The sequence below is a fragment of the Urocampus carinirostris genome, unplaced genomic scaffold (assembly GCF_059441175.1).
Source record: "Urocampus carinirostris isolate Australia breed hairy pipefish unplaced genomic scaffold, RoL_Ucar_1.0 HiC_scaffold_25, whole genome shotgun sequence".
NCBI classification, from domain to species: domain Eukaryota; kingdom Metazoa; phylum Chordata; class Actinopteri; order Syngnathiformes; family Syngnathidae; genus Urocampus; species Urocampus carinirostris.
Window position 1 is genome coordinate 221,279 of NW_028283132.1, and position 13,722 is coordinate 235,000.

The 13,722-nt window shown below is 52.5% G+C and overlaps 1 non-coding gene across 1 annotated transcript; it reads left to right on the forward strand.

Moving 5' to 3' along the window:
* Nucleotides 1-10,613: 10,613 nt before the first annotated feature.
* On the forward strand, nt 10,614-12,600 carry LOC148345770 (18S ribosomal RNA). Its single transcript, XR_015848480.1, has one exon. It is a non-coding gene; the product is annotated as an 18S ribosomal RNA (ribosomal RNA).
* The last annotated feature ends 1,122 nt before the right edge of the window (nt 12,601-13,722 follow it).

Genomic DNA, 13,722 nt, shown 5'->3' on the forward strand with positions numbered 1-13,722 from the left:
AAATCCATGCAGCGGCGCTGGATTTATGGCCTCCGAAAGGCCCATTCATTCAGACGGGTCCATGTATTTTCAGCGACAGCCGCAGTACCGCCAAAATCCATGCAGAGGCGCTGAGTTTATGGCCTCCGAAAGGCCCATTCATTCAGACGGGTCCATGTATTTTCAGCGACAGCAGCAGTACCGCCAAAATCCATGCAGCGGCGCTGTATTTATGGCCTCCGAAAGGCCCATTCATTACCAACGGGGCTGCAGTAGCATCCCGCGGCCACGCAGGGGCAGATATTGTGAGGGAATTACATGGTAGTGGACGGAGCGCCCATGCATTTCCAATGGGAGTGCAGTACCTCAAAAATCCGCTCCAAGCCACCGAACTTGAGGGCCCGACGTTCCCTCAACACTAGCCCAGTGCAATCGACATTTCGTTCTGTGTACATTGTTACACAGAATGACAATACAAGGGAATTATTATTATTATTATTATTATTATGTATTCAGCCACTAGTGGCGGGCACAATACCCCAAACACTGGCCCGGCGCTGGCTGAGTTTATGGCCTCCGAAAGGCCCATACATTCAGACGGGTCCATGTATTTTCAGTTTTCCGTAGCAGGTGTGATTGTTTGTTTAATTAGGTAGTTTGTGTTGGTGACGGTGTTCCTAACTGTGGTGGCTTGTTTGTAGAATGTGGGGCCCTGCGTTTGTGTTATGTTGATTTCTGGTAATTTACTTTTTACTAAGTAGTCTTTCAGGTTTTTGTTTCTTTTAAAGGCTGAGATGATTTTGTAATCTTGGATTATGCTTGTGTTCTGTAGTGTCTGATTTATATTTTGTCCATTCATTCAGACGGGTCCATGTATTTTCAGCGACAGCCGCAGTACCGCCAAAATCCATGCAGCGGCGCTGGATTTATGGCCTCCGAAAGGCCCATTCATTCAGACGGGTCCATGTATTTTCAGCGACAGCCGCAGTACCGCCAAAATCCATGCAGAGGCGCTGAGTTTATGGCCTCCGAAAGGCCCATTCATTCAGACGGGTCCATGTATTTTCAGCGACAGCAGCAGTACCGCCAAAATCCATGCAGCGGCGCTGTATTTATGGCCTCCGAAAGGCCCATTCATTACCAACGGGGCTGCAGTAGCATCCCGCGGCCACGCAGGGGCAGATATTGTGAGGGAATTACATGGTAGTGGACGGAGCGCCCATGCATTTCCAATGGGAGTGCAGTACCTCAAAAATCCGCTCCAAGCCACCGAACTTGAGGGCCCGACGTTCCCTCAACACTAGCCCAGTGCAATCGACATTTCGTTCTGTGTACATTGTTACACAGAATGACAATACAAGGGAATTATTATTATTATTATTATTATTATGTATTCAGCCACTAGTGGCGGGCACAATACCCCAAACACTGGCCCGGCGCTGGCTGAGTTTATGGCCTCCGAAAGGCCCATACATTCAGACGGGTCCATGTATTTTCAGTTTTCCGTAGCAGGTGTGATTGTTTGTTTAATTAGGTAGTTTGTGTTGGTGACGGTGTTCCTAACTGTGGTGGCTTGTTTGTAGAATGTGGGGCCCTGCGTTTGTGTTATGTTGATTTCTGGTAATTTACTTTTTACTAAGTAGTCTTTCAGGTTTTTGTTTCTTTTAAAGGCTGAGATGATTTTGTAATCTTGGATTATGCTTGTGTTCTGTAGTGTCTGATTTATATTTTGTCCATTCATTCAGACGGGTCCATGTATTTTCAGCGACAGCCGCAGTACCGCCAAAATCCATGCAGCGGCGCTGGATTTATGGCCTCCGAAAGGCCCATTCATTCAGACGGGTCCATGTATTTTCAGCGACAGCCGCAGTACCGCCAAAATCCATGCAGAGGCGCTGAGTTTATGGCCTCCGAAAGGCCCATTCATTCAGACGGGTCCATGTATTTTCAGCGACAGCAGCAGTACCGCCAAAATCCATGCAGCGGCGCTGTATTTATGGCCTCCGAAAGGCCCATTCATTACCAACGGGGCTGCAGTAGCATCCCGCGGCCACGCAGGGGCAGATATTGTGAGGGAATTACATGGTAGTGGACGGAGCGCCCATGCATTTCCAATGGGAGTGCAGTACCTCAAAAATCCGCTCCAAGCCACCGAACTTGAGGGCCCGACGTTCCCTCAACACTAGCCCAGTGCAATCGACATTTCGTTCTGTGTACATTGTTACACAGAATGACAATACAAGGGAATTATTATTATTATTATTATTATTATTATGTATTCAGCCACTAGTGGCGGGCACAATACCCCAAACACTGGCCCGGCGCTGGCTGAGTTTATGGCCTCCGAAAGGCCCATACATTCAGACGGGTCCATGTATTTTCAGTTTTCCGTAGCAGGTGTGATTGTTTGTTTAATTAGGTAGTTTGTGTTGGTGACGGTGTTCCTAACTGTGGTGGCTTGTTTGTAGAATGTGGGGCCCTGCGTTTGTGTTATGTTGATTTCTGGTAATTTACTTTTTACTAAGTAGTCTTTCAGGTTTTTGTTTCTTTTAAAGGCTGAGATGATTTTGTAATCTTGGATTATGCTTGTGTTCTGTAGTGTCTGATTTATATTTTGTCCATTCATTCAGACGGGTCCATGTATTTTCAGCGACAGCCGCAGTACCGCCAAAATCCATGCAGCGGCGCTGAGTTTATGGCCTCCGAAAGGCCCATTCATTCAGACGGGTCCATGTATTTTCAGCGACAGCCGCAGTACCGCCAAAATCCATGCAGCGGCGCTGGGTTTATGGAATCCGAAAGGCCCATTCATTCAGACGGGTCCATGTATTTTCAACGACAGCCGCAGTACCGCCAAAATCCATGCAGCGGCGCTGGATTTATGGCCTCCGAAAGGCCCATTCATTCAGACGGGTCCATGTATTTTCAGCGACAGCCGCAGTACCGCCAAAATCCATGCAGAGGCGCTGAGTTTATGGCCTCCGAAAGGCCCATTCATTCAGACGGGTCCATGTATTTTCAGCGACAGCAGCAGTACCGCCAAAATCCATGCAGCGGCGCTGTATTTATGGCCTCCGAAAGGCCCATTCATTACCAACGGGGCTGCAGTAGCATCCCGCGGCCACGCAGGGGCAGATATTGTGAGGGAATTACATGGTAGTGGACGGAGCGCCCATGCATTTCCAATGGGAGTGCAGTACCTCAAAAATCCGCTCCAAGCCACCGAACTTGAGGGCCCGACGTTCCCTCAACACTAGCCCAGTGCAATCGACATTTCGTTCTGTGTACATTGTTACACAGAATGACAATACAAGGGAATTATTATTATTATTATTATTATTATGTATTCAGCCACTAGTGGCGGGCACAATACCCCAAACACTGGCCCGGCGCTGGCTGAGTTTATGGCCTCCGAAAGGCCCATACATTCAGACGGGTCCATGTATTTTCAGTTTTCCGTAGCAGGTGTGATTGTTTGTTTAATTAGGTAGTTTGTGTTGGTGACGGTGTTCCTAACTGTGGTGGCTTGTTTGTAGAATGTGGGGCCCTGCGTTTGTGTTATGTTGATTTCTGGTAATTTACTTTTTACTAAGTAGTCTTTCAGGTTTTTGTTTCTTTTAAAGGCTGAGATGATTTTGTAATCTTGGATTATGCTTGTGTTCTGTAGTGTCTGATTTATATTTTGTCCATTCATTCAGACGGGTCCATGTATTTTCAGCGACAGCCGCAGTACCGCCAAAATCCATGCAGCGGCGCTGAGTTTATGGCCTCCGAAAGGCCCATTCATTCAGACGGGTCCATGTATTTTCAGCGACAGCCGCAGTACCGCCAAAATCCATGCAGCGGCGCTGGGTTTATGGAATCCGAAAGGCCCATTCATTCAGACGGGTCCATGTATTTTCAACGACAGCCGCAGTACCGCCAAAATCCATGCAGCGGCGCTGGATTTATGGCCTCCGAAAGGCCCATTCATTCAGACGGGTCCATGTATTTTCAGCGACAGCCGCAGTACCGCCAAAATCCATGCAGAGGCGCTGAGTTTATGGCCTCCGAAAGGCCCATTCATTCAGACGGGTCCATGTATTTTCAGCGACAGCAGCAGTACCGCCAAAATCCATGCAGCGGCGCTGTATTTATGGCCTCCGAAAGGCCCATTCATTACCAACGGGGCTGCAGTAGCATCCCGCGGCCACGCAGGGGCAGATATTGTGAGGGAATTACATGGTAGTGGACGGAGCGCCCATGCATTTCCAATGGGAGTGCAGTACCTCAAAAATCCGCTCCAAGCCACCGAACTTGAGGGCCCGACGTTCCCTCAACACTAGCCCAGTGCAATCGACATTTCGTTCTGTGTACATTGTTACACAGAATGACAATACAAGGGAATTATTATTATTATTATTATTATTATTATGTATTCAGCCACTAGTGGCGGGCACAATACCCCAAACACTGGCCCGGCGCTGGCTGAGTTTATGGCCTCCGAAAGGCCCATACATTCAGACGGGTCCATGTATTTTCAGTTTTCCGTAGCAGGTGTGATTGTTTGTTTAATTAGGTAGTTTGTGTTGGTGACGGTGTTCCTAACTGTGGTGGCTTGTTTGTAGAATGTGGGGCCCTGCGTTTGTGTTATGTTGATTTCTGGTAATTTACTTTTTACTAAGTAGTCTTTCAGGTTTTTGTTTCTTTTAAAGGCTGAGATGATTTTGTAATCTTGGATTATGCTTGTGTTCTGTAGTGTCTGATTTATATTTTGTCCATTCATTCAGACGGGTCCATGTATTTTCAGCGACAGCCGCAGTACCGCCAAAATCCATGCAGCGGCGCTGAATTTATGGCCTCCGAAAGGCCCATTCATTCAGACGGGTCCATGTATTTTCAGCGACAGCCGCAGTACCGCCAAAATCCATGCAGAGGCGCTGAGTTTATGGCCTCCGAAAGGCCCATTCATTCAGACGGGTCCATGTATTTTCAGCGACAGCAGCAGTACCGCCAAAATCCATGCAGCGGCGCTGTATTTATGGCCTCCGAAAGGCCCATTCATTACCAACGGGGCTGCAGTAGCATCCCGCGGCCACGCAGGGGCAGATATTGTGAGGGAATTACATGGTAGTGGACGGAGCGCCCATGCATTTCCAATGGGAGTGCAGTACCTCAAAAATCCGCTCCAAGCCACCGAACTTGAGGGCCCGACGTTCCCTCAACACTAGCCCAGTGCAATCGACATTTCGTTCTGTGTACATTGTTACACAGAATGACAATACAAGGGAATTATTATTATTATTATTATTATTATGTATTCAGCCACTAGTGGCGGGCACAATACCCCAAACACTGGCCCGGCGCTGGCTGAGTTTATGGCCTCTGAAAGGCCCATACATTCAGACGGGTCCATGTATTTTCAGTTTTCCGTAGCAGGTGTGATTGTTTGTTTAATTAGGTAGTTTGTGTTGGTGACGGTGTTCCTAACTGTGGTGGCTTGTTTGTAGAATGTGGGGCCCTGCGTTTGTGTTATGTTGATTTCTGGTAATTTACTTTTTACTAAGTAGTCTTTCAGGTTTTTGTTTCTTTTAAAGGCTGAGATGATTTTGTAATCTTGGATTATGCTTGTGTTCTGTAGTGTCTGATTTATATTTTGTCCATTCATTCAGACGGGTCCATGTATTTTCAGCGACAGCCGCAGTACCGCCAAAATCCATGCAGCGGCGCTGGATTTATGGCCTCCGAAAGGCCCATTCATTCAGACGGGTCCATGTATTTTCAGCGACAGCCGCAGTACCGCCAAAATCCATGCAGAGGCGCTGAGTTTATGGCCTCCGAAAGGCCCATTCATTCAGACGGGTCCATGTATTTTCAGCGACAGCAGCAGTACCGCCAAAATCCATGCAGCGGCGCTGTATTTATGGCCTCCGAAAGGCCCATTCATTACCAACGGGGCTGCAGTAGCATCCCGCGGCCACGCAGGGGCAGATATTGTGAGGGAATTACATGGTAGTGGACGGAGCGCCCATGCATTTCCAATGGGAGTGCAGTACCTCAAAAATCCGCTCCAAGCCACCGAACTTGAGGGCCCGACGTTCCCTCAACACTAGCCCAGTGCAATCGACATTTCGTTCTGTGTACATTGTTACACAGAATGACAATACAAGGGAATTATTATTATTATTATTATTATTATGTATTCAGCCACTAGTGGCGGGCACAATACCCCAAACACTGGCCCGGCGCTGGCTGAGTTTATGGCCTCCGAAAGGCCCATACATTCAGACGGGTCCATGTATTTTCAGTTTTCCGTAGCAGGTGTGATTGTTTGTTTAATTAGGTAGTTTGTGTTGGTGACGGTGTTCCTAACTGTGGTGGCTTGTTTGTAGAATGTGGGGCCCTGCGTTTGTGTTATGTTGATTTCTGGTAATTTACTTTTTACTAAGTAGTCTTTCAGGTTTTTGTTTCTTTTAAAGGCTGAGATGATTTTGTAATCTTGGATTATGCTTGTGTTCTGTAGTGTCTGATTTATATTTTGTCCATTCATTCAGACGGGTCCATGTATTTTCAGCGACAGCCGCAGTACCGCCAAAATCCATGCAGCGGCGCTGGATTTATGGCCTCCGAAAGGCCCATTCATTCAGACGGGTCCATGTATTTTCAGCGACAGCCGCAGTACCGCCAAAATCCATGCAGAGGCGCTGAGTTTATGGCCTCCGAAAGGCCCATTCATTCAGACGGGTCCATGTATTTTCAGCGACAGCAGCAGTACCGCCAAAATCCATGCAGCGGCGCTGTATTTATGGCCTCCGAAAGGCCCATTCATTCCCAACGGGGCAGCAGTAGCATCGCGCGGCCACGCGGGGGCAGATATTGTGAGGGAATTACATTGTAGTGGACGGAGCGCCCATGCATTTCCAATGGGAGTGCAGTACCTCAAAAATCCGCTCCAAGCCACCGAACTTGAGGGCCCGACGTTCCCTCAACACTAGCCCAGTGCAATCGACATTTCGTTCTGTGTACATTGTTACACAGAATGACAATACAAGGGAATTATTATTATTATTATTATTATTATGTATTCAGCCACTAGTGGCGGGCACAATACCCCAAACACTGGCCCGGCGCTGGCTGAGTTTATGGCCTCCGAAAGGCCCATACATTCAGACGGGTCCATGTATTTTCAGTTTTCCGTAGCAGGTGTGATTGTTTGTTTAATTAGGTAGTTTGTGTTGGTGACGGTGTTCCTAACTGTGGTGGCTTGTTTGTAGAATGTGGGGCCCTGCGTTTGTGTTATGTTGATTTCTGGTAATTTACTTTTTACTAAGTAGTCTTTCAGGTTTTTGTTTCTTTTAAAGGCTGAGATGATTTTGTAATCTTGGATTATGCTTGTGTTCTGTAGTGTCTGATTTATATTTTGTCCATTCATTCAGACGGGTCCATGTATTTTCAGCGACAGCCGCAGTACCGCCAAAATCCATGCAGCGGCGCTGAGTTTATGGCCTCCGAAAGGCCCATTCATTCAGACGGGTCCATGTATTTTCAGCGACAGCCGCAGTACCGCCAAAATCCATGCAGCGGCGCTGGGTTTATGGAATCCGAAAGGCCCATTCATTCAGACGGGTCCATGTATTTTCAACGACAGCCGCAGTACCGCCAAAATCCATGCAGCGGCGCTGTATTTATGGCCTCCGAAAGGCCCATTCATTCCCAACGGGGCAGCAGTAGCATCGCGCGGCCACGCGGGGGCAGATATTGTGAGGGAATTACATTGTAGTGGACGGAGCGCCCATGCATTTCCAATGGGAGTGCAGTACCTCAAAAATCCGCTCCAAGCCACCGAACTTGAGGGCCCGACGTTCCCTCAACACTAGCCCAGTGCAATCGACATTTCGTTCTGTGTACATTGTTACACAGAATGACAATACAAGGGAATTATTATTATTATTATTATTATTATGTATTCAGCCACTAGTGGCGGGCACAATACCCCAAACACTGGCCCGGCGCTGGCTGAGTTTATGGCCTCCGAAAGGCCCATACATTCAGACGGGTCCATGTATTTTCAGTTTTCCGTAGCAGGTGTGATTGTTTGTTTAATTAGGTAGTTTGTGTTGGTGACGGTGTTCCTAACTGTGGTGGCTTGTTTGTAGAATGTGGGGCCCTGCGTTTGTGTTATGTTGATTTCTGGTAATTTACTTTTTACTAAGTAGTCTTTCAGGTTTTTGTTTCTTTTAAAGGCTGAGATGATTTTGTAATCTTGGATTATGCTTGTGTTCTGTAGTGTCTGATTTATATTTTGTCCATTCATTCAGACGGGTCCATGTATTTTCAGCGACAGCCGCAGTACCGCCAAAATCCATGCAGCGGCGCTGAGTTTATGGCCTCCGAAAGGCCCATTCATTCAGACGGGTCCATGTATTTTCAGCGACAGCCGCAGTACCGCCAAAATCCATGCAGCGGCGCTGGGTTTATGGAATCCGAAAGGCCCATTCATTCAGACGGGTCCATGTATTTTCAACGACAGCCGCAGTACCGCCAAAATCCATGCAGCGGCGCTGTATTTATGGCCTCCGAAAGGCCCATTCATTCCCAACGGGGCAGCAGTAGCATCGCGCGGCCACGCGGGGGCAGATATTGTGAGGGAATTACATTGTAGTGGACGGAGCGCCCATGCATTTCCAATGGGAGTGCAGTACCTCAAAAATCCGCTCCAAGCCACCGAACTTGAGGGCCCGACGTTCCCTCAACACTAGCCCAGTGCAATCGACATTTCGTTCTGTGTACATTGTTACACAGAATGACAATACAAGGGAATTATTATTATTATTATTATTATTATGTATTCAGCCACTAGTGGCGGGCACAATACCCCAAACACTGGCCCGGCGCTGGCTGAGTTTATGGCCTCCGAAAGGCCCATACATTCAGACGGGTCCATGTATTTTCAGTTTTCCGTAGCAGGTGTGATTGTTTGTTTAATTAGGTAGTTTGTGTTGGTGACGGTGTTCCTAACTGTGGTGGCTTGTTTGTAGAATGTGGGGCCCTGCGTTTGTGTTATGTTGATTTCTGGTAATTTACTTTTTACTAAGTAGTCTTTCAGGTTTTTGTTTCTTTTAAAGGCTGAGATGATTTTGTAATCTTGGATTATGCTTGTGTTCTGTAGTGTCTGATTTATATTTTGTCCATTCATTCAGACGGGTCCATGTATTTTCAGCGACAGCCGCAGTACCGCCAAAATCCATGCAGCGGCGCTGAGTTTATGGCCTCCGAAAGGCCCATTCATTCAGACGGGTCCATGTATTTTCAGCGACAGCCGCAGTACCGCCAAAATCCATGCAGCGGCGCTGGGTTTATGGAATCCGAAAGGCCCATTCATTCAGACGGGTCCATGTATTTTCAACGACAGCCGCAGTACCGCCAAAATCCATGCAGCGGCGCTGTATTTATGGCCTCCGAAAGGCCCATTCATTCCCAACGGGGCAGCAGTAGCATCGCGCGGCCACGCGGGGGCAGATATTGTGAGGGAATTACATTGTAGTGGACGGAGCGCCCATGTATGGCCAATGCATTTCCAATGGGAGTGCAGTACCTCAAAAATCCGCTAGATGGCCCCGATCTTGAGGGCCCGGCGTTCCCTCAAGTGCCGATTTTATACCCCCTTCTCCAGCCGACAGCCAGAATTATATTAGGGACTCGCAATTTTGAGAGGTGAGCACCAGGGCTAATCAGCGGCCACCCGTGACCATTGAGTCCGACAGAGCAGAGGCTAGGGGCGGCCTCGCATCTCGCAATTACCGAGGGAAGATGCCGGTTCTCGAAAAATTTCTAAGTTTTTCAAATTTTAAAGTATTGAAGTATTTAGGGCGCTTCCCGCGGCCCTGGCTTTTGCATGTACCCCTCTAAGCTCCGGTTCTCGAAAAATGTCTAAGTTTTTCAAACTTTAAAGTATTGAAGCCGGACTTCCGCGGAGGCTGACAGGGGGCCTCCATCGAAGCACCCTTCACCCCCGGGTGAGCCGGCGTCGGCCCACGGGCCTGCCGGTTCCCCAACTGAGCGATTGGCACACGAGACCCGCCTCGGAGGGCCCACGTCGGCCGGCGCAAGCCGGTGTTCGGGCGTGCGGCTCCTCCGGCTTTGCGGGTCAAGCTCCAGCGCCGAGGATACTAGGCAAACGTTGGGCCCCCCCGAGCCGAGTGGATACCCGCCTCAGAAAGAGCTGGGGCGGTACGTACGGACGGCCTCACTAAGAGGGAACGGAAGCTACTAAAGCACACGTATAACTGTCCGATGTGCGAACGAAAGTGAGGCCGGACGAATCCGATACGAGTTACGAGTGAGGCGGGATCCACGGCTGGCACTCGCGGGGCCCTCTTGCGAAACCATGCCTCGGCGTGAACCTTTTGGCGGCAGAACCAAGACGAACCGAGGTCGAGCTTCCGTCTCGAGCCACACCCAGACGTCCGACCGTCGCGGAGCCCGACGCCACGCGTGCTAGGGCTCCGCGCGAAACATCGTTTCACGACACCCGCTCGTCAGCCCGTCCGAACGTATACGAGTGTCGCGCGGCCCCCCGGGCCCGGCTGTAGCCACAGCCTCGTCCCGGACCAGGGCCGCACCGCCACCAGCAGCGCCCCCCCGGCGGCAGACGCACTCTGGTTGATCCTGCCAGTAGCATATGCTTGTTTTCAAGATTAAGCCATGCATGTCTAAGTACGAATGGCCAGTACAGTGAAACTGCGAACGGCTCATTAAATCAGTTATGGTTCCTTTGATCGCTCCACCGTTACTTGGATAACTGTGGCAAATCCAGAGCTAATACATGCAAACGAGCGCCGACTCGCGGGCGGGGCTCCGGCCTCGCCCCGGGGACGCGTGCATTTATCAGACACAAAAACCCACGCGGTGTCCGGCGGGCGGGGGCTCAGCCGTCGCGCGCGTCCCCCGCGTCCGGCCTCCGCCTCTCCGGGCGGGGGCGTAAGCGGCGCGGGCGGCTCCGCGCGCGCCGGTCCTCGTTCCGCCGGCCCGGCCCCCCCTTTGTGTTGACTCAGGATAACCTCGTGCCGATCGCTCGCCCACCCGAGGCGGCGACGACTCATTCGAATGTCTGCCCTATCAACTTTCGATGGTAGACTCTGCGCCTACCATGGTGACCACGGGTAACGGGGAATCAGGGTTCGATTCCGGAGAGGGAGCATGAGAAACGGCTACCACATCCAAGGAAGGCAGCAGGCGCGCAAATTACCCACTCCCGACACGGGGAGGTAGTGACGAAAAATAACAATACGGGACTCGTTCGAGTCTCCGTAATTGGAATGAGCCGAACACAAACCCATCGGCCAGCATCCATTGGAGGGCAAGTCTGGTGCCAGCAGCCGCGGTAATTCCAGCTCCAATAGCGTATTTTAAAGTTGCTGCAGTTAAAAAGCTCCTAGTTGGACCCCGGGACGCGAGCTGACGGTCCGCCGCGAGGCGTGCATCCGTCTGTCCCAGCCCCTGCCTCTCGGCAAAAGCCCCCGTGATGCCCTTCGCTGGGTGTCACTCGCGGGGCCCGAAGCGTTTACTTTGAGGAAATTAGAGTGTTCAAAGCAGGCCACACGGCCGCCCCTGCATATCGCAGCTGGGAATAATGGAATAGGACTCCGGTTCTATTTTGTGGGTTGTCATGAACTGGGGCCATGATTAAGAGGGACGGCCGGGGGCATTCGTACTGCGCCGCTAGAGGTGAAATTCTTGGACCGGCGCAAGACGGACGAGAGCGAAAGCATTTGCCAAGAATGTTTTCATTAATCAAGAACGAAAGTCGGAGGTTCGAAGACGATCAGATACCGTCCTAGTTCCGACCATAAACGATGCCGACTCGCGATCCGGCGGCGTTATTCCCATGACCCGCCGAGCAGCACCCGGGAAACCGACCAAGTGTCTGGGTTCCGGGGGGAGTATTGTTGCAAAGCTGAAACTTAAAGGAATTGACGGAAGGGCACCACCAGGAGTGGAGCATGCGGCTTAATTTGACTCAACACGGGAAACCTCACCCGGCCCGGACACGGAAAGGATTGACAGATTGAAGGCTCTTTCTCGATACCGTGGGTGGTGGTGCATGGCCGTTCGTAGTTGGTGGAGCGATTTGTCTGGTTAATTCCGATAACGAACGAGACTCAAACATACTAAATAGTACCGCGGCCCCCCGCGCGGTCGGCGGCAGAAAACTTCTTAGAGGGACAAGTGGCTCTCAGCCACACGAGAATGAGCAATAACAGGTCTGTGATGCCCTTAGATGTCCGGGGCTGCACGCGCGCCACACTGAGCGTATAAGCGCGTCGTCTATCCCCGCGCCGGTAGGCGCGGGTAATCCTATGAACCCCGCTCGTGACAGGGCCTGGGGATTGCAATTATTTCCCACCAACGAGGAATTCCCAGTAAGCGCGGGTCATTAGCCTGCGTTGATTAAGTCCCTGCCCTTTGTACACACCGCCCGTCGCTACTACCGATCGGATGGCTTAGTGAGGTCCTCGGATAGTCCCCGCCGGGGCCGGCCCCGGCTCCGGCGGTGTGCCAGAAGACGGTCGAACTTGACTATCTAGAGGAAGTAAAAGTCGTAACAAGGTTTCTGTAGGTGAACCTGCAGAAGGATCATTAACGTACGAGCGGCAGCAGATCCGCCTCGGTACACCCCCGACGAGCCAGACGCCGAGGGCGGCGGGTCGTCGCAGGCGGAGGAAGAGGGTAGACCGGGACGGGACGGGACGGGGGGCGCGGCGCGGGTCACTCCCGGGCCGCGCGTCGGAGCGAGTTCGGCGGGCGCCACGCGGCGCGGCGCGACGCGAGAAAAGGCGGCGGGCGATGTCGCGCTACCTCCGTGCGAGCGGGGTAGCGCGCTCGTCCGACGACCCCAGTAGCGCGGCGCGGCGCGACGACAGGCGACCGCCAGCGACGGGCGAAAGGCGGCGGCCGTGCGCGGGACCCCCGTAACCGGGGAATCCCCCTATGCCGACGACCCTAGCTCGGCGCGGTTCTCGCGCTTCCGGCGCGCGCTTCCGGGGCGGCACTCGCCTCGACGACCTCCCGTCCTTTAAAGGTAACGGTTCGGGCCGGCGCCCCGGCGTCCGTCCGCCCGTCGGTGTCGCGTGTCCGTGCGGCGCGGGGCTGCTCTCGGCGAGGGTCGCCGAGCAAGCGGATCCCCGCACGGATCACAACGGCCGTATGGCGGCGGCGTCGGGACGCCCGCCCGAGACGAAGGTTCAGGGCGACGAAACGGTGCTCCCACCGGCTACCTTTTTCCCCGGCCAAACGCGTCCGTCGGCCGGAGCCCTCGAGGGGCCGCGTAGCGCGCGCGTGGGCCGGCCCCCGGACACCGGAGTCCCTCCCGGGGCTCCGGACACCGGGGGTTCGGTTCCGCGCGGTCCGCCGCGGTCTCCTCTGTCCATCCATAGTCCGGGCAGGCCGCGGCCGGGTCGGGGGCCAGTCCCCCCTCGGTGTCAGCGCGGTCGCGCCGCCCTTGTAAACCAAACCCACTCGCTGACGGGTAGCAACACCCAAAGCGTCGCTTCGCGGCGCGGCGGGGCTTCCAAGTCGGATGGCCTTCCGGGGTCCGGGTAGGAGACGCCGGGGGCCGGCCTCAGCGCCGAGCCCCCGACCTACCCGGCGAGTCCGGTCGCCGAGTCGTGTCAGGCCCGAGCGGGAGACGCCGGGCGCCGGCCTCAGCGCCGAGCGCCCGACCTACCCGGGCCGACGCACGTCTCGGGCGCCGTCGCGGCCCCG